Consider the following 26,226-nt stretch of genomic DNA (forward strand, 5'->3'; position numbering starts at 1 on the left):
GTTGGCAGGCCAATTGAGCGACAGTCAATACCATGGTCAGTAAACCATTTACCAGTGGTTTTGGCACTGGTGAGCAGGTTTGGTGCCAGGTCAGGTCGTGCTGAAAAACGAAATCTACCATCTCCATAAAGCTTTTCAGCAGATGGAAGCAGAAGTGCTCCAAAAGAAATCCTGATAGCTAGCCTGCATTGACCCTGCCCTTGATCAAAACACAGCGGACCAACACCAGCAGCTGACATGGCACCCCAGACCATCACTGACTGTGGGTACTTGACATGGACTTCAGGCATTTTGGATTTCCTTTCTCCCCAGTCTTCTCCTCCCGACTCTGGCACCTTGATTTCCGAAAATGACATGCAAAATTTGCTTTCATCCCCGAAAAAAGTACTTTGGACCACTGAGCACACGCCAGTGCTGCTTTTCTCTTTAGCCCAGGTCAGTCGCTTCTGCCACTGGTTCTGTTCAAAAGCACCGCATGTGCGCAGGTGGCTATGGATTTTTCTACTCCAGACTCAAGTCCACTGCTTCCGCTAGGTCCCCCAAGGTTGGGAATCGGGGCATATCTCCACAATCTTCCTCAGGGGCCGGCACCACATCTCGTTGTGCAGCGTTTTTTGCCACACGTTTTTCCTTCCACAGACTTCCCCACTGTAGGTGCCTTTGATACAGCACACGGGGAACCACGCCTATTCGTGTTCAGAAATTCTTTCTGTGTCTTACCCTCTTGCTTGAGGGTTGTCAATGATGGCCGTCCTGGAAAGCAAGTCAGGTCGGCACAGGTTTACCTATTGATTTGCAGATTGTTAATGAACCAGCTGGAGTTTTTAAAAGCCTCAGGGGCATCTTTTGCAGGGTGATTTAGAGTTAATTATTGAGTCAGATGATTAGGTTATATAGCCGGTTTAGAGAACCTTTTCATGATATGCTAATTTTGTGATGATAGGAAGTTTGGGTCTTCATGGCCGGTATGCCAAAATCATCATAAGTTAGAACAATATAAAATACCTGAAATACGGGTTTGGCAGGTTTTGGTTGTGCAATGACAATCTAAAATATATGAAAGTTTAAGTTTTATTCAGTACATTATGGTGAAAATAATGGAACTTTTTTAACAATATGCTAATTTTTTTGAGAAGGACCGGTACATACAGATGAATTGAAAGTGCATTTCTCTCAGATCCATGTGGCATACAAATAACCCTAAGAGTAGAGCCTAACAAATCCATGATAGCTTAAACATAAAATATAAAATACAACTATACAAATAAGGGCATGTAAAAAATACTAAAACATAAGATTAAATAAAGCAGTGCAATGCCGACATGGCAGCTAGGATGCAAACCAGTGAAGTGAAACAAAACAGCAGACGCAGATAAAAATAGTGTAGTGCCATTATAAACGTTTATTCAGTATGAATTAAGTGCAAAAGGGCTCAGAGAGCAGTTCTGTTATTTAAAACTGACTTAAGAAGGTAGTAGAAAATTACATCAGTTATATGTTGAATGAGGTAGTGAGCAGACCAAGGCCTGCCCACAAAGTGACTGGGGCATTGTCACCATATGTTAGTGGGAGGGGGGAGGTGGAAGGACCTGGGGATGTGGGACCTGGGGCAGCGTGGGTGCGATGGGGGGATTTTTTTTTTGGCTGTGGCTAATTCACAGGCAATGGATTTTGGCTATGGCTGTGGGGTTAGGCTTCCGGTACCAGGTTTGCATAATCACAGTAGTCGCTAAGATGTGCTCATGAACCCTGGGCAGATTTCGGCAGCGGACCACTGCAAAATCCATGACAATCGTGCTTAAAGGGCACCTCAGTGATGGGCGCGAGGGGCACAGGGTGGGCTGGGGGTGGAGGATGAACGAGGAAGATTTGGCGCGCTGGCAAGTTGTACAGCTCTGCCAGTGAAATCAATCGTTGAATCTGCTGTGTTGTGTTAGCCATGCCCAGATTAACCTGCCATTTGGATGTGACTGCCACCAGCTCGGCACGGTCCTCAGTTTTGGTTTCTCGGTACCACTGAGAGCAGGTTTTTTCCTCCCCCCACCTCTGGGCGAACACAGTATAGTAGACTGTTCTTGTTTGATCACCAAGTAAGGATTGCGGTGAGGCGCAGACTGGGCAGATTTCTTTCTTCCTCCATTACATGAACCTGATATGAGACCGTTAGATGAATTACGCACTCACCCCCCTGTCGCTCTCGGTGGCCAGTAGAACTGGTTGTCAGCCCCCGTTTCGCTCCACTTCGAGCATCAATGGCAAGCCAGAGGTTCGGAAGCTAGTTGCATCGTAGCAGCCATCAGCTGATCTAATCCTGGCCATCCTTAATGACCCCCAACCCCAGCCATGTTCCGGGGGCTGGCCAAGATAGTAACCCACACACAGGATGTTGCGGTGTCTCCATGAACACAAGTTATGGGTATTCTTTATCGTTCTCTGCAAAGCCATGGTCATACCATCCGCGGGCTGGATCAAAGAAATCGATCTGCCAGAGTCCAGGACAGCACGTACCGTCACTCACCGTCCCAGGATGCCTTGATGTACTATGTACGATGCAACTGGGGGGCGCTTTTCAAGCCATGGGCTTCTGGAGACGGTGGTTCCATTGGGCATGGGCTCATCCACTGCACAGGTGCAGGGGCACCACAGTCTGCTCAATGGGCTCGAGGTGCCCTTCACAGTTCGCCTGTCCATCTTGACCTCCGTGTCGCTCTCCTCTCCTCTGCATCTGGAGCAAAGGATGCCTCTGCGCAACCTCTATTGCTGTCCATCAGGTCCGCCAGGCTGGAGGGGATTGCAAATGTTCACGACGTCTTCGAATGGTGATGACGGTGGTGCTCAAAGTAGACATTCGATCACCACCATCTCAGCGACCGGTATGGCGGCTGGCCCATCGTTAAATAGCCAGAGGTGGGTGAGGTTGGTGAGGGGGTCAGACCGCCAGCTTGCGCTCGTACAGGGACGTGCTCATCGTAGTCAGTCCACTGGCTGGCAAGTGCTAATCTGCACACACTGGGGGACAGCCCCCGCATGCCGGGTTTCCCTCTTCAGTGCATCATAATCCTCACGGTTTGTGGATGCGAGAGTGAGTAATATGCTCCCTGGGCATCCCCCGTCAGAATGGAACGAGCACCTGTGGCCACTCGCGCTTCTCCCACGACTCTCTGGTCACGATGACTTTAAAGGTGTGGCAAATACGCCTTCCACATCATCCTATTTACTAATTTTGGTGAGATGTAGATGGGCTTGCATTTGCAGCTCAGGGAGTGGGGTTTGTTGGGCTGCGGCGCTGCATAGCTGTTTTGACCACCTGCTCCATCCTCTCTTGCCAAGCCAAGAACTGCTTTGAGAACTGATGTTGACAGACTAATTTCTGTGAGCCGGGCGAATAATCTCCTCCATTTTCGGTCCTGGTAGCACATCGAGCTGAGAGAGAGAGTGGGGTTCTGCGGGGACACAAACACTAAATGTTAGTCTGGATTTCAGGGATGTGATTGTAACACAGCTTGTAGAACGGGAAGAAGGAGGTGGGAAAACCGGCAAACATTTGAAGTCTTTAATAATGAAAACCCAACAAACACAATTGAAAGTAAAGCGGCAGCCCCGCATGGACGACTGCCACACAAAAAACACAAATAAAGTCCAGACCCTGCTCCTCTCTTGTCTTCACTGTTTGTCACTCCTCCTTTTTAATTCTGCCGGAGCTCCTCCGTGGGACTCGAGACCGGTGAGTGGCACATGGTGTCGCTCATAACCATTAAACTCCAACCAGCCCTTGCTCCACTCATAACAGTGATCACTCTTTTCATGCCCGCATTCTCCACCAATGTGAAACACGATTATGCAGCTGATTAATATTTAAATATTACTCAAATATTCAATTTAGTGTCACGTTTAATGTTCAGTTGCTGTAGAAAGGAACAAATTCCAAGACAAGTGCTCCTTATTTATCTCGTGTTATTAACTCTGAAGTTGTTGATAAATTTTCAGAAAATTTTAGTGTTTTAATGGATGACCCTGGACATATGATGCAACTACAGTTAATTATCTTTGTTCATCAATATAGACCACTGGTTCCAGTGAAAATAAAAAAAACAGGGATTAGCAAATCAAAGTACCATGGATAAAATGAGGATATTGTATATTAAAGAGAAAGTGTCGGAAAGCAGAATGAATTTTGAAAATCTACTAGCACCAGCAGGTTCTCATTCCGAGTCCTCGCGCCCCCCACCTCTGCATATTTTGCATGTATCTCTTTGTTAACACACCTGATTTAGATAATCAGCCCGTTAGAAGTGAGGTCTGTGTATGAACTGTGTACATGGTCCTTACACAGTGTTCATTGCTCCCTACTCCCTGAGCAGGGGTAATCTGTTGAAGTTTACCTCACTTCGGAACATTCATTCATGGATTTGCGCTGCGCAATGTCTTCACACACGGACAAGTGTGACATCATATACCTCTGTAAATAAATACAATTTAAATTCATGTCTCGCACACTTCAATGCACTCTGAATGGAACATATACGTTTGCTTCAAACTTGAATCTTGGCAGAATATCCTGTGATGTCCACTTTGCAGGGCACTTACGTTCGAATAGAACAAACGTCTGAAGCGATAAGAGAAACATACAAAATGTGCAGAGCATGGACTGGAATTCAAACCGCTAAACTAGACTTCAAGTGTATTTTGAGCATTGGAAAGTTTATTGGTGTCTTGTAATAAGACAGTTAAAGCTGCGAGATCTGCTTATTTTTCTAATTTAATTGAAACCAACTGTTACAATTCTATGTTTTTATTTAGTGTAATTAATGATTTGACAAACCCGCGGCCTAGTATTGCATTGAGTCCTATAGACTGTAGATCGTTTACGTAATTTTTTGTGTGGACAAGGGCACCACAATTATAAGGGCTTTAACCAATTTTACATCCAACAGCGGGGAGACATATCATGTACAACATATAATCGTCACTTCCCTACAGGTACTGTTTACAGTTTACAGTGTTTAAGGTGACAGTGCCAACATCTGGCCTGGCATATGTAATACAGTGTTTTTGGCCATTTTTGCAGATATGTGTAAAATGCGAATCATTTTGAAAACGTTGTGTATACATAAAACTTTTTAAAAACGCAAAGGAAATTTTTTTTGACTACATCGTAGCCTTAGATCTTCTTTTAATGTATTGCTGGCAGTTCCAAGAACTAAATACAAAACATAAGGAGATAGGGCATTTGCAGTGAGGGCTCCAAAACTATGTAATAGTTTGCCAGTGAATATTAGATCATCTGAATGTGTGTCTGTTTTTAAATGTTGCTTGAAAACATACCCGTATATGTATTTTTGGGTTTGATCTTTTTTGCTTTATTGTATATTGTGTATAGCTCTTCATAAATGTATCTTTTATGATTGTGGTTTTATATTGTGTAAACCACTTTGTGCATTGTAGCTTTAAAAGTGCTATATAAATAAAATGTTACTTACTTTTTCACTTAATAAATGCTGTGCTACTTATAAGATTCAAGTGTCGGTGATCAGCATGCACTCCACGGTGATTGCTGTGCGAGTGCTGTTTCCTAGGCGATGCTGATACCGCGTTGGCCAGTTCGCCAATAAATATATATATATATACAGGTCCTTCTCAAAAAATTAGCATATTGGATATAAAAGTCATTATTTTTCCATAATGTAATGATAAAAATTAAACTTTCATACAGTATATTTTAGATTCATTGCACACCAACTGAAATATTTCAGGTCTTTTATTGTTTTAATACTGATGATTTTGGCATACAGCTCATGAAAAACCCAAAATTTCCTATCTCAAAAAATTAGCATATCATGAAAAGGTTCTCTAAACGAGCTATTAACCTAATCATCTGAATCAACTAATTAACTCTAAAACACCTGCAAAAGATTCCCTGAGGCTTTTAAAAACTCCCAGCCTGGTTCATTACTCAAAACCGCAATCATGGGTAAGACTGCCGACCTGACTGCTGTCCAGAAAGGCCAACATTGACAAACCCTCAAGCGAGAGGGTAAGACACAGAAGAAATTTCTGAACGAATAGGCTGTTTCCAGAGTGCTTGTATCAAGGCACCTCAGTGGGAAGTCTGTGGGAAGGAAAAAGTGTGGCAAAAAACGCTGCACAACGAGAAGAGGGTGACCGACCCTGAGGAAGATTGTGGAGAAGGACCGATTCCAGACCTTGGGGGACCTGCGGAAGCAGTGGACTGAGTCTGGAGTAGAAACATCCAGAGCCACCGTGCACAGGCGTGTGCAGGAAATGGGCTACAGGTGTCGCATTCCCCAGGTCAAGCCACTTTTGAACCAGAAACAGCTGCAGAAGCGCCTGTTGCTCAGTGGTCCAAAGTACTTTTTTCGGATGAAAGCAAATTTTGCATGTCCTTCGGAAACTCAAGGTGCCAGAGTCTGGAGGAAGACTGGGGAGAAGGAAATGCCAAAATGCCTGAAGTCCAGTGTCAAGTACCCACAGTCAGTGATGGTCCCCCTGGGGTGCCATGTCAGCTGCTGGTGTTGGTCCACTGTGATTTATCAAGGGCAGGGTCAATGCAGCTAGCTATCAAGAGATTTTGGAGCACTTCATGCTTCCATCTGCTGAAAAGCTTTATGGAGATGAAGAGTTCGTTTTTTTTAGCATGACCTGGCACCTGCTCACAGTGCCAAAACCACTGGTAAATGGTTTACTGACCATGGTACTACTGTGCTCAATTGGCCTGCCAACTCTCCTGACCTGAACCCCATAGAGAACCCCTCCATAACACCTCAGCAGTGCCACAGGCGGATTGCCTCCATGCCACGCCGCACTGAAGCAGTCCATTTCTTCTGCAAAAGGATTCCCGACCAAGTATTAAGTGCATAACTGAACATATTATTTGAAGGGTTGACTTTTTTTTGTATTAAAAACACTTTTCTTTTATTGGTCGGATGAAATATGCTAATTTTTTGAGATAGGAATTTTGGGTTTTCATGAGCTGTATGCCAAAATCATCAGTATTAAAACAATAAAAGGCCTGAAATATTTCAGTTTGGTGTGCAATGAATCTAAAATATATGAAAGTTTAATTTTTATCATTACATTATGGAAAATAATGAACTTTTATCCAATATGCAAATTTTTTTGAGAAGGACCTCTTATATATATATATCTATATCTATATATATATATATATATATATATATATATATATATATATATGCGTGTGTGTGGTGGGTTATATATATATATATATATGGTGTGTGTGTGTGTGTATACAGTATATATATATATATATATATATATATAAACTTCACTACATGTACTGCGTTAGGCTAACGTATTCTTTAAGTCATTTTAGTTAAAAGCGTTTGCTAAAATGAATAATTGTGGCAATAAGACATACTGATTTAAGATTAAACTGTTTTAAAAATATATATTCATCATTTTAAAAAGAGTTTTATTAAACTGCTGACAAATATTCTTACCAACAGGGCAAACGTTCTTATTTGCTAGAATATAAATTTTTGACCTGAAACATTTATAAATTCATATGGGCCATTTTTTACACCATTTCAGAAAACCCACTGCTTTTGACACAGTCATAAAAAATTTTCACATATGCTTTATATTTTTTTATTTGCTTAACCTACAACCTCATATTTGAATTAGTTCAAATGCTTTTGCATACGTGACATATAATTTAGATTTGTCACTCAACAGTTGTCACATTACATCACCAATAGATGTTAGAACTGCACATACTATTTTCCACAATGCAATCTACCACATTGTTCATTCTGCAGTTGCAGTTGGTAAAGGTGGACATTTTATAACGTTTGGAAATGTGGAAACATGAATTAAAAAAAAATATAATAATAATTAATACTGATGGATTGTATTTTAGAATGAAAGAAAGAACATATTGTTTAATTCCCTAATATACAGAGAAAGGGTATTTACTATGAAGTAACACCATATGTGTGTGTGTTTATGTATATATATATATATATATTATGTAAAGTTGTACAGTACATATTTATATATTGTAGGCTACAACTGGCAAACAGTTTTTTTTTGAGTATTCTGTTTAAAGTATATAACACACTATATGGACTCCTCCAAGAAAACCCTGATTTGTTATAAGTGCATGTGTTTCTACTTTATTGTAGAATTCAGGAAAGAACAGTTTTGCTGTTAGAATTTACTTTTAATATATTAACTTTAAATGTATTATTAGAAAATAATACAGTGTAAAACTATGAAGTGAAATGAATTCTTCTGTAAAATATATAATGTGCATTTTAATAGACAGTCAGTATGACATCAAACATACAAAATAGCTGATCCACACCTCCCAAATCGATATGGATTATTTGGAGACAAAGTCATTTTGAAAATGTTCTTTATTACAAGTAAAAAAAAAAAAAAAAAAAACTAAAACAAAAATTGAAGCATGTTTAATATCACATTTAATGTAAATATTAGCATGTAAATATTTAAACCCATATATATATATATATATATATATATATATATATATATATATATATATATATATATATATATTTTTTTTTTTTTTTTTTTTTTTAAATCACTCTTTTATCTCAAAAATCACAGATTTTGTAATACAGATTGAACCCCAGAATAGATCTCCATTCTCTACTTTTCCGCAGCTTGGCTTCTTTAAAATTATGGTAACATAATAGAAAGAATCTAAACCGCTAAACACAGAGTTTAAGATTTAATTCTCTATACACAGAGATTAATGTCTAAGACCTACTAATGGTTTGGGTGTAATTCTGAATAGATGTTTGTAAGGATTTTGGGGTTTTTTTTTTTTGTTTGGAAATTTTTGTTTTTGGTTTTTGTTTTGAAATAACTGAGAGAATTCCATTATACTGGATATCTGGGCAACTGCATTTAAAGTTATCAGATATTTTGATTGTGAGGCATACTGTGAAAATATGCAATCCAGGGTCAAATAGTAACAAAATTAGACTAAAAAAGTTATTGACTTTGCCTCATTGCAATTTTTTGGCAGATCTCTTCCCATGTAAGAAAACAGGAGACACAGGAAACCAAGAAACCAACTTATGAACATGACTATGGTTAAGGTTATAGGGTTCCCCCTTTCACAGATGAGTAGAAGTTTGTCTTGAGGAGTCAATGTGTCAGCAATGAGCTTGACAGGATTGACAGTAATCCATACCACACAAGAAATAAAATGAATGAAAGAAGAAAATGCAATGAAGAGCTCTGCCCATTGTGTTTTTACCCAAAGACTGTACACCTTAGGGAACTGAGGAGCAGCCATTTTAAAAAACAAAAACAATCTGAAAGGAACAGACAGTCAAACAGGAAATACAAACAGTAAAGAAAACTACAAATATGGCATTTCACAGAAGGCAAAATACAGATGTGGGTTTTCCAAAGGAAAAAGAATACACTTACGCTAGACTTGAAAATCAAACTGGCCAACATCAGGAAACACATGGTGCCACCAGCAGACTTTACCACTTGGGTATCGTAATTGAAAGCAAAAAAGGCAAAATACAGCAATAAGAAGAAGAAATCAGGAATACAGTATAGATCATGACAATGATGGAGGGGATATCTGTGAACTGAGGATAGACAACAGAGCGTGTCTTACATGTCGTGCTGCCCTCATCAGACCATTCACTCTCTGCACATGGGAAAACAGGTATAGGGGTCCCCTGCAAACAGTCAAATAATAGATGTAAATGTTTAGTAATTGTATTTTGCTGAAAGCCATAATAAAAATTAATTGATGAGAATGGAATGGATTGAAGAAGCTTAAAGGGATAGTCCTTTCGAGTTGACCTCCATTGTATGGAAAAAAATAAATGGAAGTCAATAGAATGGTTACCCTCATTTTTTCAAAATATCTTCTTTTGTGAGATAGATAGATAGATAGATAGATAGATAGATAGATAGATAGATAGATAGATAGATAGATAGATAGATAGATAGATATATAGATAGATAGATAGATAGATAGATAGATGTTTGAAATCACATGAGGTGAGTAAATCAGATTTACTTCTTTTCCCTTCTTTTCATCTTTTAAATTACCAAGATGTCTTGACCACCTCCTAAGGTACTTACTATAGAAAACTACATAGCTGTTACGTGGACATTTTTTTACACGTAAAACAGCAACTATGAAAACCTTCAGGTTGCCTTGAATATCCCGCCTTACACTGAAAAGAGCAGTTTGCGGAAAGAACTTTTAAGGAACACGGAAAATGTATTATTAAAGTTTAACATTTTACAGTTTTTTAAAAACATAATTTACAAATTTCTATAAATAAGATCAGTGCCCTCAAACAATTAACACAGCTTAAAAAACTGAACACATATGAACAGACTCCTCCATGAACGGACTGTGAATTACAAACATACCAATTACATAATTAACTTAAACACAAAAAAATCTTAGATCCTGCTTTCACAACTGTTAATAGACAGCTAAAATAAAGCCCTGTAGTATTTATTCAAATGATCAAATCAAAATTGATATCTGCTGTACGTGTAAGTAACTTAATTAGAAAAAAACTTAATTGACCTTCGTTTGGGAGAAAATGTATACAATTGTAAAGCTAAATGTTTAGATGAAGGTTCAAACAAAAATTGACTTACAGAAACCATTGTTATGCCAGAGCTTGCAAGAGTTGTCGATTGCAAAAGTAATTTCTGGAAGTTTATCATATGTGCCCACAATCTCAAACTGTGGAGGATTCACATGAGTGCGCCAGAGCACAACTGCATAATGAATGATTGGATCATAATTTTCATCATATTTTCACTTGACGGCCATTGAGTGAAAAATTCAACTTCTTTATTTGTTCCAGAAGCTATTTAGTGTTCAAATAAAAAGTAATACTTCATGATTGTAATTAAAAATCATTCTAATTGTCATGGATTTAAATATATCACTAACCATGTATGATTTGACTATTGTTTTTGGGGCCATTTATCATGTCACACTGGAGAACCTTATGTAACGCATGAGCTATGGTATATATGGCAGAATAGATGGCAAAGGAGTGTGTGGGACTCTCGTTTATAATATCCTCTGCAGTCATCAATGAGCAGTAATCACAATCTTGATTACATCTCACTCTTTCTCTGGACTTCACTCTTAGCTCTATCATTAGGGCCAACATCAGTTGTTCTTTTGGCTCTATTGTAGACAGATTCATTAAATACGTGCCCAGTGGTGGTCAGTAATGGAGTAGCTTTACTTCATTACTGTACTTAAGTACATTTTTCAAGTATCTGTACTTTACTGGAGTAGTTTTATTTTGAGTAACTTTTACTTCACTACATTCCAAAGCATAAGATCGTACTTTTTACTTCATAAAACATATTGTTACTCCTTATAATACATCAGGTGCTCCGAGACGCAGAAGCAGTGTCTGATGCATGAACAAACTGATTATTTTCAATGAACCTTTTTTAAATCGGTTCACAAATCGTACCAAACGATTTCATTCACAGAATTAGAATGATCTGATTGCACCTGTTCTCGAGTTATAATTATATTTTCCTTAAAACATTCTTCCTAACTTCAGGCCTTATTCTCATGTCATATATAACTGTGATGTTCTGCAAAACAACAAACTTTTTTCTCCCTGGTGAAGATCAGATGGTCAGATCTGTTTTCTCTCAGGTACATGGCAGTGTAAGCTCCACAATGAACATTACTATATCACTCTCGTCAACATAGTCCATATCAACAACAGAAATATATCTTGACTACATATAGTGGTTATTTTGGGAAAATCCCAGGTATTTTGAGCAGTAGGATTATAAAAAATATGTGCTAATATAAAATTAAATTAAGTAGCCTATATAAAATTGCAAATCTATCAGTACTTTTTTACTTAATTACATAAAAAATCTAGTACTTTGGTACTTTCACTCGAGTAAAATTGAAAAAGGAGTATTTTTACTTTTACTGGAGTAATATTTGATTGTAGTTATATTTGATTTTACTTATCTGCTTGATTTTGTGTACTTCATCCACCACTGATTGTGCCAATTTTCCTGATTCCTGGCTCTCTTGGAAGCTGCTGATTCATAGCCCATGATGGACTTGCAATCCATACTTTGTCTTGGATATTGTGGCAAAGCAAAAACTACAATGACATTGATGTTGAGCTTATCAGTCTTTTTAAATGTTAGACTGTAGTTTGCATTTAGACTTAGACCCTCTTGTTAAGCCAGCCAACACAATGCCAGTATTGTTTACATATTTGTTAAACAGCTTTAGTCCATCTAAACTGTAATCGTCTTGGCTACTAAGAAAGGCAACCCCAGTTCCATCCGAACCACCGTATGATGTGAATAATCATCTCTATCAGGTCAATGTTGCTAGGATTTGTTCTTACAAAAGAAGGAACTGAAGTTTATTATCGCTTAATACATAGCTAGTAGCTCCATAATTCACCTTTGAAAGAGAAGAAAACACTTCAACTCATTAGGCATTATAACTTGGTAGTCCTGAACAAAAATAAAGGAATAAAGTGTGGTAAGCACTTTTCTGTAAACTGTGTAAAAAAGTTACACAATTTTACCATTGGTATAAGATCCATTGTGATCAGTGGTGCAACAGTATAGTTCTTGAGCTTCCATATGGTCCTGTTAAAGGAATCACTTTAGGCTGATATATTGTTGAGTTTTTCTTTAGGTCTTATTGAGCCATTATTTGAGATAAAACTTAAGACCGAATGGAATTCCTTGTGTTCAGAACAATGGTCAAAATTTCATAGCCCAGAGATACATGGGCAGAAGAGTGAAATTATTAATCTCTTCAACAGCATACCTCATCATTACGTGCAACATTTTATTAGCCAGATTTTGAGATACTGTGCCTTAAAAACATAAGTGAGTGAAGTTAATAGCATGTAATTGAAATGTGACTTTTGAGGAAATGCTGGCTTTGATTCAAATTACTCATAACCCTAGACTGGAAAATTATCCTTGCTTACCAGAAACATTCAGTGGTCTCCGGGGTGAAACAGGCGTCACACTGTCAATTTCATGTAAAGCAAAAAGGCCACCCAGTAAGTAATCTCCTTCCAATCTGAATTCAGATGTTGAACAACAAGAAAACTTTGAAAAAAGAAACAATTAGTAAAGCACAAAAGGAAAGTGTAAATGCTACTGAGAAGCATGGTTAAAGATGGACTGCTGGTCATGAAGCAGACATGTATAGGGCTAGCAGTTTGAGAGCAGTCAGGCTCATATTTTCAAACATAATTTTCTTAAAAAACACATTTAAATTTGCTTTAAACCACCATTTTCAAGCATGATACAAATGTTGATTTCCATGTCTAACTCACAAAGTATATGTTAATCAGTTATTAAATAGAGCATTACACCACGAAGGTCTCATCATACAAAAAAAAAAACTAAATTCTACAAATTTTTGAATCTACAAATCAAACTCTTGTGAAACAAGCTGTAAACTTCTGAACTCCCATCAAGGTTTTACAGTTGGATTATAATCACAAAGGTTTTACAGTTTAGAGATGGTGAAAAAAAAAAAGAATAATATACGTAAATGATGTTTTATTTACAAGGTTCGGGAGGAGCATGATAAGATAATCAGTCAGTTCAGTTCAAGTGGAGCTCATCTAGTCGATCAACTTAATTAGCATGATATGTTTATATATTCACAGTCAATCCACCTCTGTCCCCACAACAGTTTCCCCCCGGCATCCCTCCTCCACCCCCAATGCCTCACTTTTAAACTATTCTCATCCTATTCTGGGGTGGGGGGGGGGTCGGGCTCGAGCCTTCCTTCAAGACAAATGTGCTTACTATTTGCTAAATCTTATTATATGTAAGTGCAAACTCATGAATTATAAAAAAAAAAAGACTCTGTAATGTGTATCAAGCATTAGTGTATTAAGCATTAGTTCAGGCAGACCATGTCAGTCAAGCCTGCATTAGCTGTTTCTGACAAATACCAATCCAGTTTTGATACCTATCACAGTGGTCTATTTAAATTTACCCATTCATTCAGCCTCTCTACTATGCTCTTTATGCACCTATGCTCCCTTTTTTTTTTTTTTTTTTTTTTTGATATCACTAGAAATCCCAGTTTGTGTAACAAATCTGAGGCTGAATTGGTTTACTAAAATTTATTGTGCATTTTTTACACAACCCTGTTGTCAGGAAACACCAGACTTAGAGGCAGTAAGCAGTTAGAATCCAAACAGGTATTTACTGAAACAGGTTAAATACTGGGATAATCAGGTGGGAGATATTAATGGGATATTATAAGGACTAATAGATACTTCCTTTACCAGGAGCAGAGTGAAGATGGCAGGACAGGACCTCGAATTTAAGTTAAAATGCAAGTTGGTTGTTTATCCATTTCTAATTGTTATTATTCTGACATTTGATTATTCTATTTAACTCTTTACTTTATATTTACTCGTTCATTAGGAATCTATGTCGCTCAGGGTACCTCACGTCGGCCGTTTTACGTGGGCCACATGGTCACAAACCCTCCTGTCTGATCAGTAGTCAGAGGTTATGACTAACTATTTAATAGACTGCCCCACACTGTAAAAAACAAATTATTATTTAGTAACTAGTTCCACAGAAATTTTACGTTCAGTCAATTTCTGTCTTTAAAATGTGGCCTGAATTGTTATTTTTTAGTTAGCTCAACTTATATAGTTTTATAGTCCATTCAACACAAATGTTTTAATTAGCCAAACGTTAAGAAAACTACAGCAAATTATGTCAATTAAAATTTAACCATTAATTCCATGTGGTTCATATGTTACCTCAACTAAGATTTTTTAATTTGGACATCATAAGAAATTGCTGTGGAACTAGTTATTATATTTTATACTAATAACTGAAAATTATTAACTGGTGTCTATCAATCACGAAACACACACACACACACACACACACACACACACACACACACACACACACACACACACACACACACACGCACGCACACACACATTGTATGTACATTACAACACATAATAGCCTTTATTTAATAACAATCTGCATTTATAACATTTGTTATACAGACTAAACTTGCAGACTTAAAGGCATAGTTCACCCAAAATTGAAAAATTGCTGTTAATTGAATCACCCTCAGGCCATACAAGATGTAGTTAACTTTTTTTTGTCTTTGGCAATTCATAAACTGCATGTCATTGGCTGTCGGCTTTTGAGAGTCAAATAAACATGCAGTGGTGGACAAAGTACACAAATCAAGTACTAGAGTAAAAGTACAGTTAAGTATATTAAAATATTACTCCAGTAAAAGTAAAAGTACTCCTTTATCAAAAAGTACTAGATTTTTTATGTACTTAAGTAAAAAAGTACTGATAGATAGATTTATTTTGCAATTTTATATAGGCTACTTAATTAAATTTTATATTAGCACATATTTTTTATAATCCTACTGCTCAAAATACCTGGGATTTTCCCAAAATAACCACTATATGGAGTCAAGATACATTTCTGTTGTTGATATGGACTATGTTGACGAGAGTGATATAGTAATGTTCATTGTGGAGCTTACACTGCCATGTACCTGAGAGAAAACAGATCTGACCATCTGATCTTCACCAGGAAGAAAAAAAGTGTTTTAAAGTTTGTTGTTTTGCAGAACATTACAGTTATATATGACATGAGAATAAGGCCTGAAGTTAGGAAGAACATTTTAAGGAAAATATAATTATATGATTTTTTCCTTCTCAAACCTTGTGTGGTGTAAAAACACCCCTGGCCAAATGCCCCCAGAGGGCATCACTGTCCACTTTGATAATTACTGTAGTTACCATGTTCTGAACATCACATCCTTTCTTTTCCCCCAGATGTAATCTATCTAGATGGCTGAATAAAAATATTTGGACTTTATATTTAAAAATTAAAAATTACATCAACTTAGCACCAGCAAGCTTGTTAGCTAGACAGTTAGCATCAGCTAACAATATTTACTTATTTTCAGTATGGTTATGAATAAACATTCATATCTGTCTATTCAGCTAGTTAATGATTTTTTTTTTTATTGTTGATAAACAATATAAAAACAGACGTCACATAGGGCTAAATGCGTAGCATTTTAATAAAACCAGGGAATTTGAACGTGCATGATTATTGTTATTTTATTTAATCTGGTGTTATTTTAATGTGTTTCATTTTTTTGACCTAAAACATAGAGACACCGAATGATGTGTCTGCATTTAAGTATTTCATGCATAGGACACACTGAGGTCTTATGAAGATAAACAATCAAAACCGGCAGCCACAGATGTGAAGTGTATGAATCACCAAGGATCACTGTTTCAGATAAAAAATCTTCTTTACTGTTACACTAAAAAAAAAGTCACTGACATCTAGGATGGCCTGAGGGTCAGTAAAATAACAGCAAATTTACATTTTTGGGTAAATAGTCCCTTTAAAGTGCTCCAGTTGTCAAACATTACATTTGTTAATACAACTGCAACATTTACTTGAAACATTTGTTTAATGACAAAAAAACATTTACAAATATTACTACTGTTCACAATTTACATCTTTGAAATGAGGCAAAAGTCAGAAAAAAAAATGAATTAGGTGTTACAGTTCAACTGAACTGAGTCAAGTAAAACTCTGGTCACTGTATTTATATTGCGCTTTTTACAATACAGATTGTGTCAAAGCAGCTTTACAGTTTTAAACAGAACAATTTTGTGTTGAAGGAACCAAAACTCCATCGTTCTCCTCTGGCCAGACAAAACCAGCAGTTTAATTGCAGGCTGCAGTTTAGTCAGATTTGTGCAGAGGACTAGTCTGTTTCCTGTGGTCTTTGTCCCGATGGCCATCTAGGTGACAAGGTTGTCCTGGTCTCCTCTGACATTTAGGGCTATAGAGGCCGTCTCTAGGTGCTGATCCACCATCTGGTCTGGATACGGACTGGATCCGGGTGCCTGCCGTGATCATCTGGGCTGGATACAGGCTGGTTCTGAGTGGCTACAGTGTTCATTTGTTGCAAGGATTTGAACATGCACAGTTCATATTATACTGTAAGTCTACTATAAACAGCATAAAAATAATATCAAAATATAACAGTCCTGTGTGTTGTTGATAAATACCAGTGGTGACGTTTTACAAATTGATTGATCAATTTGTCCCAGTGTTTACTAAGCCATGGTCTCTTTACCAGTGTAGGGACTCGTGTGCAAGATCTAGTGATTCATTACCTGGGGAACTGACTGAGATGTACCCTGAAACTGATAACGGCCCTGTGAATGGATTCAGTTGTATATTCGTGTTCGGAACAAACTCCTCTTCCTAAGCGCCATTCAATGAGACCAGAAACGCCGTTTGGAGTTAAAAAAAAAAAAAACGATTTCTGCAAGGCTTGTTGTAAGTCACGTTTGTGTCGTCTTTTAACTTCACGGGACAATTGGCAAAAGTTTGCATACGCAAAAAACACAATCAACACACCCACGTTAACCTCGAATATGCGCATTACTGTGGTTTACATTACACGTTTCGTCGTTATTAAGCCTCAATGGCTTATTATGAGAGAAAGACCACACAATCTCTTCATGCCATGTTTTTCACTTCACGGAAACACACAAATATCATAAAACCAGGCAACAGTTAGTTCCCCTAATAAATGAGTCTGTTTATTTTTTTGGTTAGTGTGCTGTGTTTCTCTCTCAGGCTATATATATATATATATATATATTTGTGCCATCCATTGCTAAGGCGCCATGTTCCCTTTATAATCACTAAAAGCTGTCACTCATCTTAGTTGATCGCGATCACAAGTTACGTTATAATCAATGAAGATTCACTACGCTGCACAATCTCTTATTTAGATCACATCTAGACTTTGCTGCAATGAGATGATTCGTGCTGAACAAAAACTGTGGCGATTTAAGTGGTGAGTGGATTCTAACTTAAACGCCTATGATTGGCTACTAGGTTCAAGAAATCAAAAGAAATATCTGTGATTGGTTACACTCAATGCTGCAAAAGATTTTGAAATAGAAACCGCTCTCCAGAGCACAAACCAAAGCACGGGATAGTGTTGCCAAATCTGCAATGAAATGCCATTATTACAGCATTAACTGAGGGTGCTATTGATTTAGTTTGAGGGTGCTTAGCAACCTTTAGAACCGGGCCTGCATACAGCATGCCAAAATTAAATGTAAAATTCATTATAGTAACAGCTTTTGACATTAAGTGTTTTAGGGTTTTAAACAAGAAGAAAGACTACATTCCCTTGAAAGGGTGGTTGATTGCGATTTCACTTTTTAAAACGTTAGTTTTGTGTGTAATGTTGCTGTTTGGGCATAAACAATATCTGCAAAGTTACAAAAGTTTGATAGTTCAATGTAAACGAGATATCATCTTTTTAAAATTATGGCAGTTTAATGTCTACAAAAATGGCTCGTATTTAGCACATTTCATATATGAAACCATAATGTCAAAATATGTAATTAAACATACATAAACATATGTAATATATGGGCTAAATTTATATGCCAATATATGGAATTCTTCCAATTCCTAATAGGTTTCATATATGTATATGGAATTGTTACAATTTCTATAGGTATCATATGTTGTTTTTAATTATGTGAGCATATATTACACATATTGTATAGTTCTTATTATGCACATACAGGTCCTTCTCAAAAAATTAGGCATATTGTGAAAAATTTCATTATTTCCATAATGTAATGATAAAAATTAAACTTCCTATATATTTTAGATTCATTTCACACCAACTGAAATCGTTCAGGTCTTTTATTGTTTTAATACTGATGATTTTGGCATACAGCTCATGAAAAACCCAAAATTCCTATCTCAAAAAATTAGCATATTTCATCCGACCAATAAAAGAAAAGTGTTTTTAACACAAAAAAAGTCAACCTTCAAATAATTATGTTTAGTTATGCACTCAATACTTGGTCGGAAGGGAATCCCTTTTGCAGAAATGACTGCTTCAATGCGGCGTGGCATGGAGGCAATCAGCCTGTGGCACTGCTGAGGTGTTATGGAGGCCCAGGATGCTTCGATAGCGGCCTTAAGCTCATCCAGAGCGTGTTGGGTCTTGCGTCTCTCAACTTTCTCTTCACAATATCCCACAGATTCTCTATGGGTTCAGGTCAGGAGAGTTGGCAGGCCAATATTGGCAACAGTAATACCATGGTCAGTAAACCATTATACCCAGTGGTTTTGGCACTGTGAGCAGGTGCCAGGTCATGCTGAAAAACGGAAATCTTCATCTCCATAAAGCTTTTTCAGCAGATGGTAACATGAATTGCTCCAAAATCTCCTGATAGCTAGCGGCATGGACCCATGCCCTTCGGAATAAAACACAGTGGCTACACACCAGCATGCTGACATGCACCCTGATACCATCACTGACTGTGGGTACTTGACACAGTACTTCAGGCATTTTGGGCATTTCCTTCTCCCCAGTTCTTCCTCCAACTCTGGTGCACACACTTGATTTCCGAATGACATGCAAAATTTTGCTTGTCATCCGAAAAAAAGTACTTTTGGACCACTGAGCAACAGTCCAGGCGTGCGTGGGGTTCGTCCTGTAGCCCAGGTCAGCCGCTTCTGCTGCTGTTTCTGGTTCCCAAGCACACGCCTGTGCACGGGATGGCTCTGGAGGTTTTCTACGCCAGACTTCAGTCCACTGCTTCCGCAGGTCCCCCAAGGTCTGGAATCGGTCCTTCTTCCACAACTCTTCCTCAGGGTCCGGTCACCTGCTCTTCTCATTGTGCAGTTGTTTTTTTGCCACACTTGTTCCTTCCCTACAGACGTCCCACTGAGGGCCTTGATACTCACTCTGGGAACAGCCTATTCGTTCAGAAATTTTCTTGTCTGTGTCTTACCCTCGTCGCTTGATGGGTTGTCAGTCCGACAGTCTTACCCATGATTGGCGGTTTTGGAGTAAAGAAGCAGGCTGGTCGAGTCTTAAAAGAGCCTCAGGAATCCTTTTTGCAGGTGTCTTGAGTTAAATTAAGGTTGATTCAGATTATTAGTGTAATCGCTCGTTTAGAGCAAACTTTTCAGGATATGCTAATTTTTTGAGATAAGTGAATTTTGGGTTTTCATGAGCTGTCTGCCCAAAAAATTTTTCATCAGTATTAAAACAATAAAAGACGCTGAAATATTTCAGGTGGTGTGCAATAAATCTAAAATATATGAAATTTTAATTTTTTAACATTCCAGGATGGGAAAATAATGAACTTTTTGTCACAATATGCTAATTTTTCGAGGGAGGGACCTGTATATTACATTTCCGTATGGGAAATGATCTGTTTACAGTTAAAGGGTGGTTTGTCTGTTTTGTATTTTTTCTAGTTTTTTTTTTTTGTTTTTTTTTTCTTTTTTTTTTTTTACTAACGAGTTATTACCCGGGGTTTATGAACGTCACAAACCCTGATAAACCTCCGCCCACGGGAACACAGCAACGAAGGGGCTGAGGCCATGCCTGACACTGCTTTAGAGATAGAGGAAGAAGAAAACTAGGGAGGCATGTAAAAATCTAATTCATAACTATATGAATCACGAGTCTGTCTTCTAACCGATTCTAATGGATTCACAAGATTGCAAATTCAATGTTTCTAAAGCAGTAGATTTAATTTTGTGTTTTTTTAACTGTTACTATATCTCTCTCATTCAGGCATCAGCTCATCTCTGTTCCATTGAAGCCACTTAGTATCACATAGCGATGAGAAGCATTATACCTGGACACAAGTTCAGTTGCCGTACTGTATTAAAGGGCTTTTGTTGTTTAAAAAAATCAGCATAAAAAAAAGTAGAATTAAAAGCTACCAAGAAGCAGTTTAGCATTCACAAAGGTACAGCGTAATCTAAATGTATGAGACTGAGACCACAAACCACAATTATTACCCATAAGAGCCGTGCTTGCACAGGTTCTGTGCTAACATCTTCACTAATATCCTCTGCTTCTCAATTGGGCTTAAATTGATAAGCAACATAGACAACGCCATTTGTGACGAGTGGGGCGGGGCCGAGAGCCGTGGGAACGGAGCGAGGCCGGTGGAGTGATTGGGAAATGATCGACTACCTGCTCCACGCCACCGGTCTCGAAGTCCCACGGAGGAGAGGAGATCGGGAGGATACAAAAGAGGAGCGACGAAAGTGAAGGACGAGAGGGAGGACCAGGCCTGGGCTTTATTTTTTGTGGTTTGGTTTTTGTTTGTGCCCCCGCCCCCTGCCCCCCCAGTCGCCAGAGGGCTGTTTTGTATGTATGGGGTCATTAAAGTTTTATTTGAGTGTCGGCCGGTTTTCCCGCATCCTTCTTCCCGTGATTATGAAGTTTAATATTGTTACAACCAGTTGTTTTTACTTAAAAACAGAGCACTTGTCGCTGAGGTGAGGGCGGGACGTTTGATGCGACGTAGAGTCGGTTTTCGCCAGTCCACAACACACTCTACTCACTAAGCCAATGATAATCCATCGCGCATGTCTAATGGGAGGGGCTTCATAAAAGCAGGAAATGATCAGTGCAGTTTATCAGAGAAGGTACAGAGCGGTGAAGAATTTAACGGAAAATAATGTGTGTTTTAAAAAAACCAAAAGCATATAAACAGATTAGACTAGCACACCACATAAACACCATCACAGGCCTTGGAAAAAAAAACAGTCAACCACCCCTTTAATTAAACCGCTCATTTTTCATACGGAAATGTACTAGATGTTCATATACGACATAATCCATATATGAATATATGCGCACATAAATGAAAAACACATATGACCACCTATATTGAATTGTAACAATTCCATATACCTAATATATACTGAAACCTATTCGAACTTGGAAGAATTCCATCATAGTGGCATATAAATGTATCCCATATATTACAATGTTTATGTTATATGTAAAAAAAACTTTGAAACCATATGTTTCATACTGAAATGTTCGTTTTTTGTTTGTTTTTTTTGCTAATATGTTCATATAACGAAAAAATTTTTACCTATGAAACCTATTAGAAATTGGCGAACATTGCCAGATTTTGACATTACAACAGTTAGTCCATATATATAGAATATAATTATCTCTTATATATACCTATTTTGAGACATATCATGTCTCATATATGAAATGTGCTAATCTGCTCATATAAATGAAAATGTACAGTCTCCCCTCCGGGTCTTACCCCTTAGTCTAAACGGCAGGTGAACGCCTTTATTCAAGAACTCACTTGATTCCACTCTGATCCACACTGCCACCATACTCAGTCCCGACTGGAAGCCACTACATATTATGGACTGAGTACTGCTCAGGCATTCACTCTGCCAAAACCTGCAAGAGGATCACCCCCTTTCCATGGTGTCCTGGGTTTCCAACCTCCACTGTTTTCCATAGGTCAGGGCACACATCAGAACTCCCGTGCCAGTAATTTATGGCTGCAATGAAGCGAGAAGACATGGACTGAGGCTCATGTTCTCGCCAAAGAGCAGTTCATCGACACAAGGGAAACAAGCCTAATCCACCATCCGCACACCAATCCCAACTATCAGCCGGGTCCAGTGGATCCTGGTGCCCCACGTCGGGATCTTTTGTCTCCGGCTAACCTTTGCAAGAAGCTCAGTCCCAGGTCACGTGGGATGCTTTCAAAACTCTTCAAACAAGGTACTCCTGTTTTCATTTTGTTTGGCTTCTGCCTTCCCATTATCGTACCTCACCCACTTTAACATGTCTCTCTGCTCAATCCCTCTGGTGCGTTCTGAGAGGAGCGGGAGGACCAAGAGGAGGCTCGGTGACCCGAGGGTTCCTCCCATTTACCTTGATGGCCCCCCCCAAGAGGCGTACTGAGTTTCGGGTAGATTGCTGGACGTCTCGTTGCCGGGGGCGAAACACGATCCAGTACTTAGTGGTCTGGGAGGGGCACATCACAAGAGTATTCAGACAATTCATTTCCCACACTGATCCACCTGCCCATGTGTTTCCCATTGCGCCGGGGCCCAACCTATGTAAACTGTGCCTTCCCTGATCTCATTGAGAAGTCGGTTTTGCCATGCCGACATTTCTGAGCATTTTCCCTGTGTTTAGATTACCTGTTGATTACCATGGGGACTGTTTACCCGTTGACGACTGCTTGCAGCCATACCTATGCTGACCCTTCTGCCTTGGTGATTTCTGCCCTTGTTTTGTCTGCCCGACCCTGATCCACAAACAACACTGTGTATGAAGCTGCCCTTCAGCTCGTTGTATCTTACAGCCAGTTATCGATTTATGACTGTAACCACCTGCGTCATGAATAATTAACGCTGCACCATGGATCCTAACGCCCTGAGCCTCCCTTGTTTACAGGAACCTATTAGAAAACTGGAACAATTCCCTATATTTGAAATAACTTTATCCCATATATTAAATATGTTCATTGTATGTATATTACCTATTTTTCACATCTTGGTCTCATATATAAATTATAAATACAGGATGTATGTGTAATATACAAATTACACATCACTGACATGTCCCTGATATGTCCATAGAGGTTAGTACAGATTTCACCTACAAAATACAATGTAAAATATTTTTTGATAATACTATGTAATAAGGATTTGAAGATAGGACGCAGGACCTTCTTTAATGTATCCCCATCCAACTTCAAACCCCATTCCGAGATAACTAGATAGCCCTAGATGCCAGACCACCAAATGGGGCCTGCCTGACTAGCAAACCCACATTCTCCACAACACACACACACACACACACACACACACCACACACACACACACACACCACACACTACACAAATTTTATTTAGACTATAATTAATAGTTACAAATGTACTAGTATATGCATGTATTGTTTGTATGTTTCCCTCTTGGTAGTAGCCTAGTTACTTCTTTATTTGTATTAGTTTAGACTCTCACTGTTATACTTAGGTATATGAGTGGATCTCTTCTTTTAAGATCTTCGATTGCATATGTTGTCCTTAGTACTTCAAATGATTCGTTTTGATTCCCCAAAACAATTATGTACACTATGTGAGCTCTAAAATGCATCATACTATTTTGTACCTCATAGTTTGGGTTAGCTGGGATAAACCAGTTCATCACGCCATTCATAAAATATGCAAACTGAGGTGTCATTGAGACAAAGAAACACTTTCCCGCTGAAAGTCCATATGGCTTGTTATTGGTCAATCCGCAACCAAAAGGGAAGTGTTACCGGGAAACCGAGATGCAAAACCTCTTCCACACCCAAAGTTTTTTTGTTGCGATTCTTCTTTTAACTTGCGTTCCCTGAGACACCCATCACCTTGAAAAACCTTTTGCGGTACCCCCTTCGGGAGTCCCATCTTTCTGGCAGTTTCTGAAGCAACTTTGTTGATTCACTTCGGAGCAGTCAACCCATGGATGAAATGACGTAAGGTTTCACTCTCTAACAGGATTCAACAGGAATCTATGTACTATACATGCACTGGACACTTTTACTAGAACTACAGAACCAATGCAATTAACCACTTGTTAACTATTTAGATGCACTTCTAGGCTTTGACCCCTTTTAATTAAGGTGATGCGATTCTTTGTTGGTTCTTAACAGGTTGTGATTTAGGTTTATGAGTAAATACTGCTATGACTCTCCACTCTCTTGCATGTGAGCCTTCGCTTCGCTCTCTCTCTATCTCTCAGCAGGGGTTCAGATAAAAAATGCGGCAGCTGGCGGCAGGAAAGTGGCTGCCATTGACAGCCGGAAGGCAGTCACTGGCAGGCCGGAAGGTAGGCGGGACCTGCCACTCGGTGGCAGCCAATCAGTATCGATCAACATGGAAGCAACCAATCACATATAACTACAACAGCAGCCAAATGCTTCAGTAATGCATGGCGATTGACCGAGCGGTAAGTTCGGAATTGGTGATCGGAGTAATGAATAAATTTTTGCGTTGTAAGTTTGATTTTAATTGTTAAATCTTAGTGAACTACAGTGTAACTTTGCCTACTTTAGTTTAATTGTTCAATGTAATCTAATTAGTGGTAGAAACGTAGTTTGTATACAATGTTTACATCATGTATAATTGTTGCTGTTGGTAGCATGTTGGGGGGCTGCAGTGAAATATTACTTTTAGCGTGCCATTAAATATTAACATTTGTTAGCGTGTTAACAGAGTCTATTGAATAATATAAATAAATGTTGTTTGACTGGAATTATAGAAGATACACATGCAACACTAACTATATATTTTCGTGAGTTTAGTCTTTCTTTGTGAGATTGTCTGATATACATTAATCCTATTGATTCCTTCTGTATCTATGTTCCAGTTTACATACTGTATAATTCTGTTTCATGGGGAAAACTGTTCTGTGTCTCGCTTAAGTTCTAAGCATGTGAATGCAAAGTCACTTGGTTGTCTTTTTTTTTTTTTTTTTTTTTTTTTATAAATCATACTAAAATATAATGGAATAATTCATCATTATTATAACTTTTTAGGTCGGTTTTACAGACAGAGGCTTGGATTAAACCCGTAGTTAAAAATAGAACATCAAAGTAGCTTTATACATGCCTTAGAAAAAAAAACATTACTGATGTGCATCTTGAGACTAAACCATAGCACTGACATAATATTTGTTTTGTTTTTTTAATGTGCTAATAGTTGCTAGATACTGTCCTGCCGGACATTATTCTTCACATGAGTTCTGGAAGGAGGGGTGATGCTGCATTATTAAATCTGTCTCTGGTTTGTTCCAAATTCAGAAGTCTGGGTGTGTATACAGAATCATTTTCGAAGAAGGCACACTTCTGCTGGCTTGACATGTATGTATTTTTTTTTTTTTTTTACATATTTGATTCTAGAGGTTTAAAATGGTGCCATACCATTCAATTTCTCAATTGCCATGTCTGAATGTTTATCTTTGTAATATCAGCTGTTTTTATGCTCCTCATATCAATATGCAGGTGTGTAACAAAAATGGAGAACAAGTCTGGAGCCAATGCAGTGAAATTCCTTCAAATGTACACACACTGCAGCCCTGCAGACACTGCCATGAGGTTTACAAGAACTGCTTACCAGATGTGCAAATTAAGCATGAAAATGTGATCACTGCTAGATACATGATGACAAAATGCAATGGGAATAATCATTAATATGGCTGTGCATTCATGTCTACTGTTAATAAAACAATTTAGGTATTAATGTCAACGTTTTCTTATGAATAATAAAATGCAGT

The 26,226-nt window shown here is 38.3% G+C and overlaps 1 pseudogene; it reads right to left on the bottom strand.

Annotated features, from left to right (window-relative positions):
• Positions 1-3,363: 3,363 nt before the first annotated feature.
• Positions 3,364-12,849, bottom strand: LOC109100735 (annotated as a pseudogene).
• Between the last annotated feature and the right edge of the window lie 13,377 nt (positions 12,850-26,226).

This window comes from Cyprinus carpio, chromosome B8 (assembly GCF_018340385.1).
Source record: "Cyprinus carpio isolate SPL01 chromosome B8, ASM1834038v1, whole genome shotgun sequence".
Classification (NCBI taxonomy): Eukaryota; Metazoa; Chordata; class Actinopteri; order Cypriniformes; family Cyprinidae; genus Cyprinus; species Cyprinus carpio.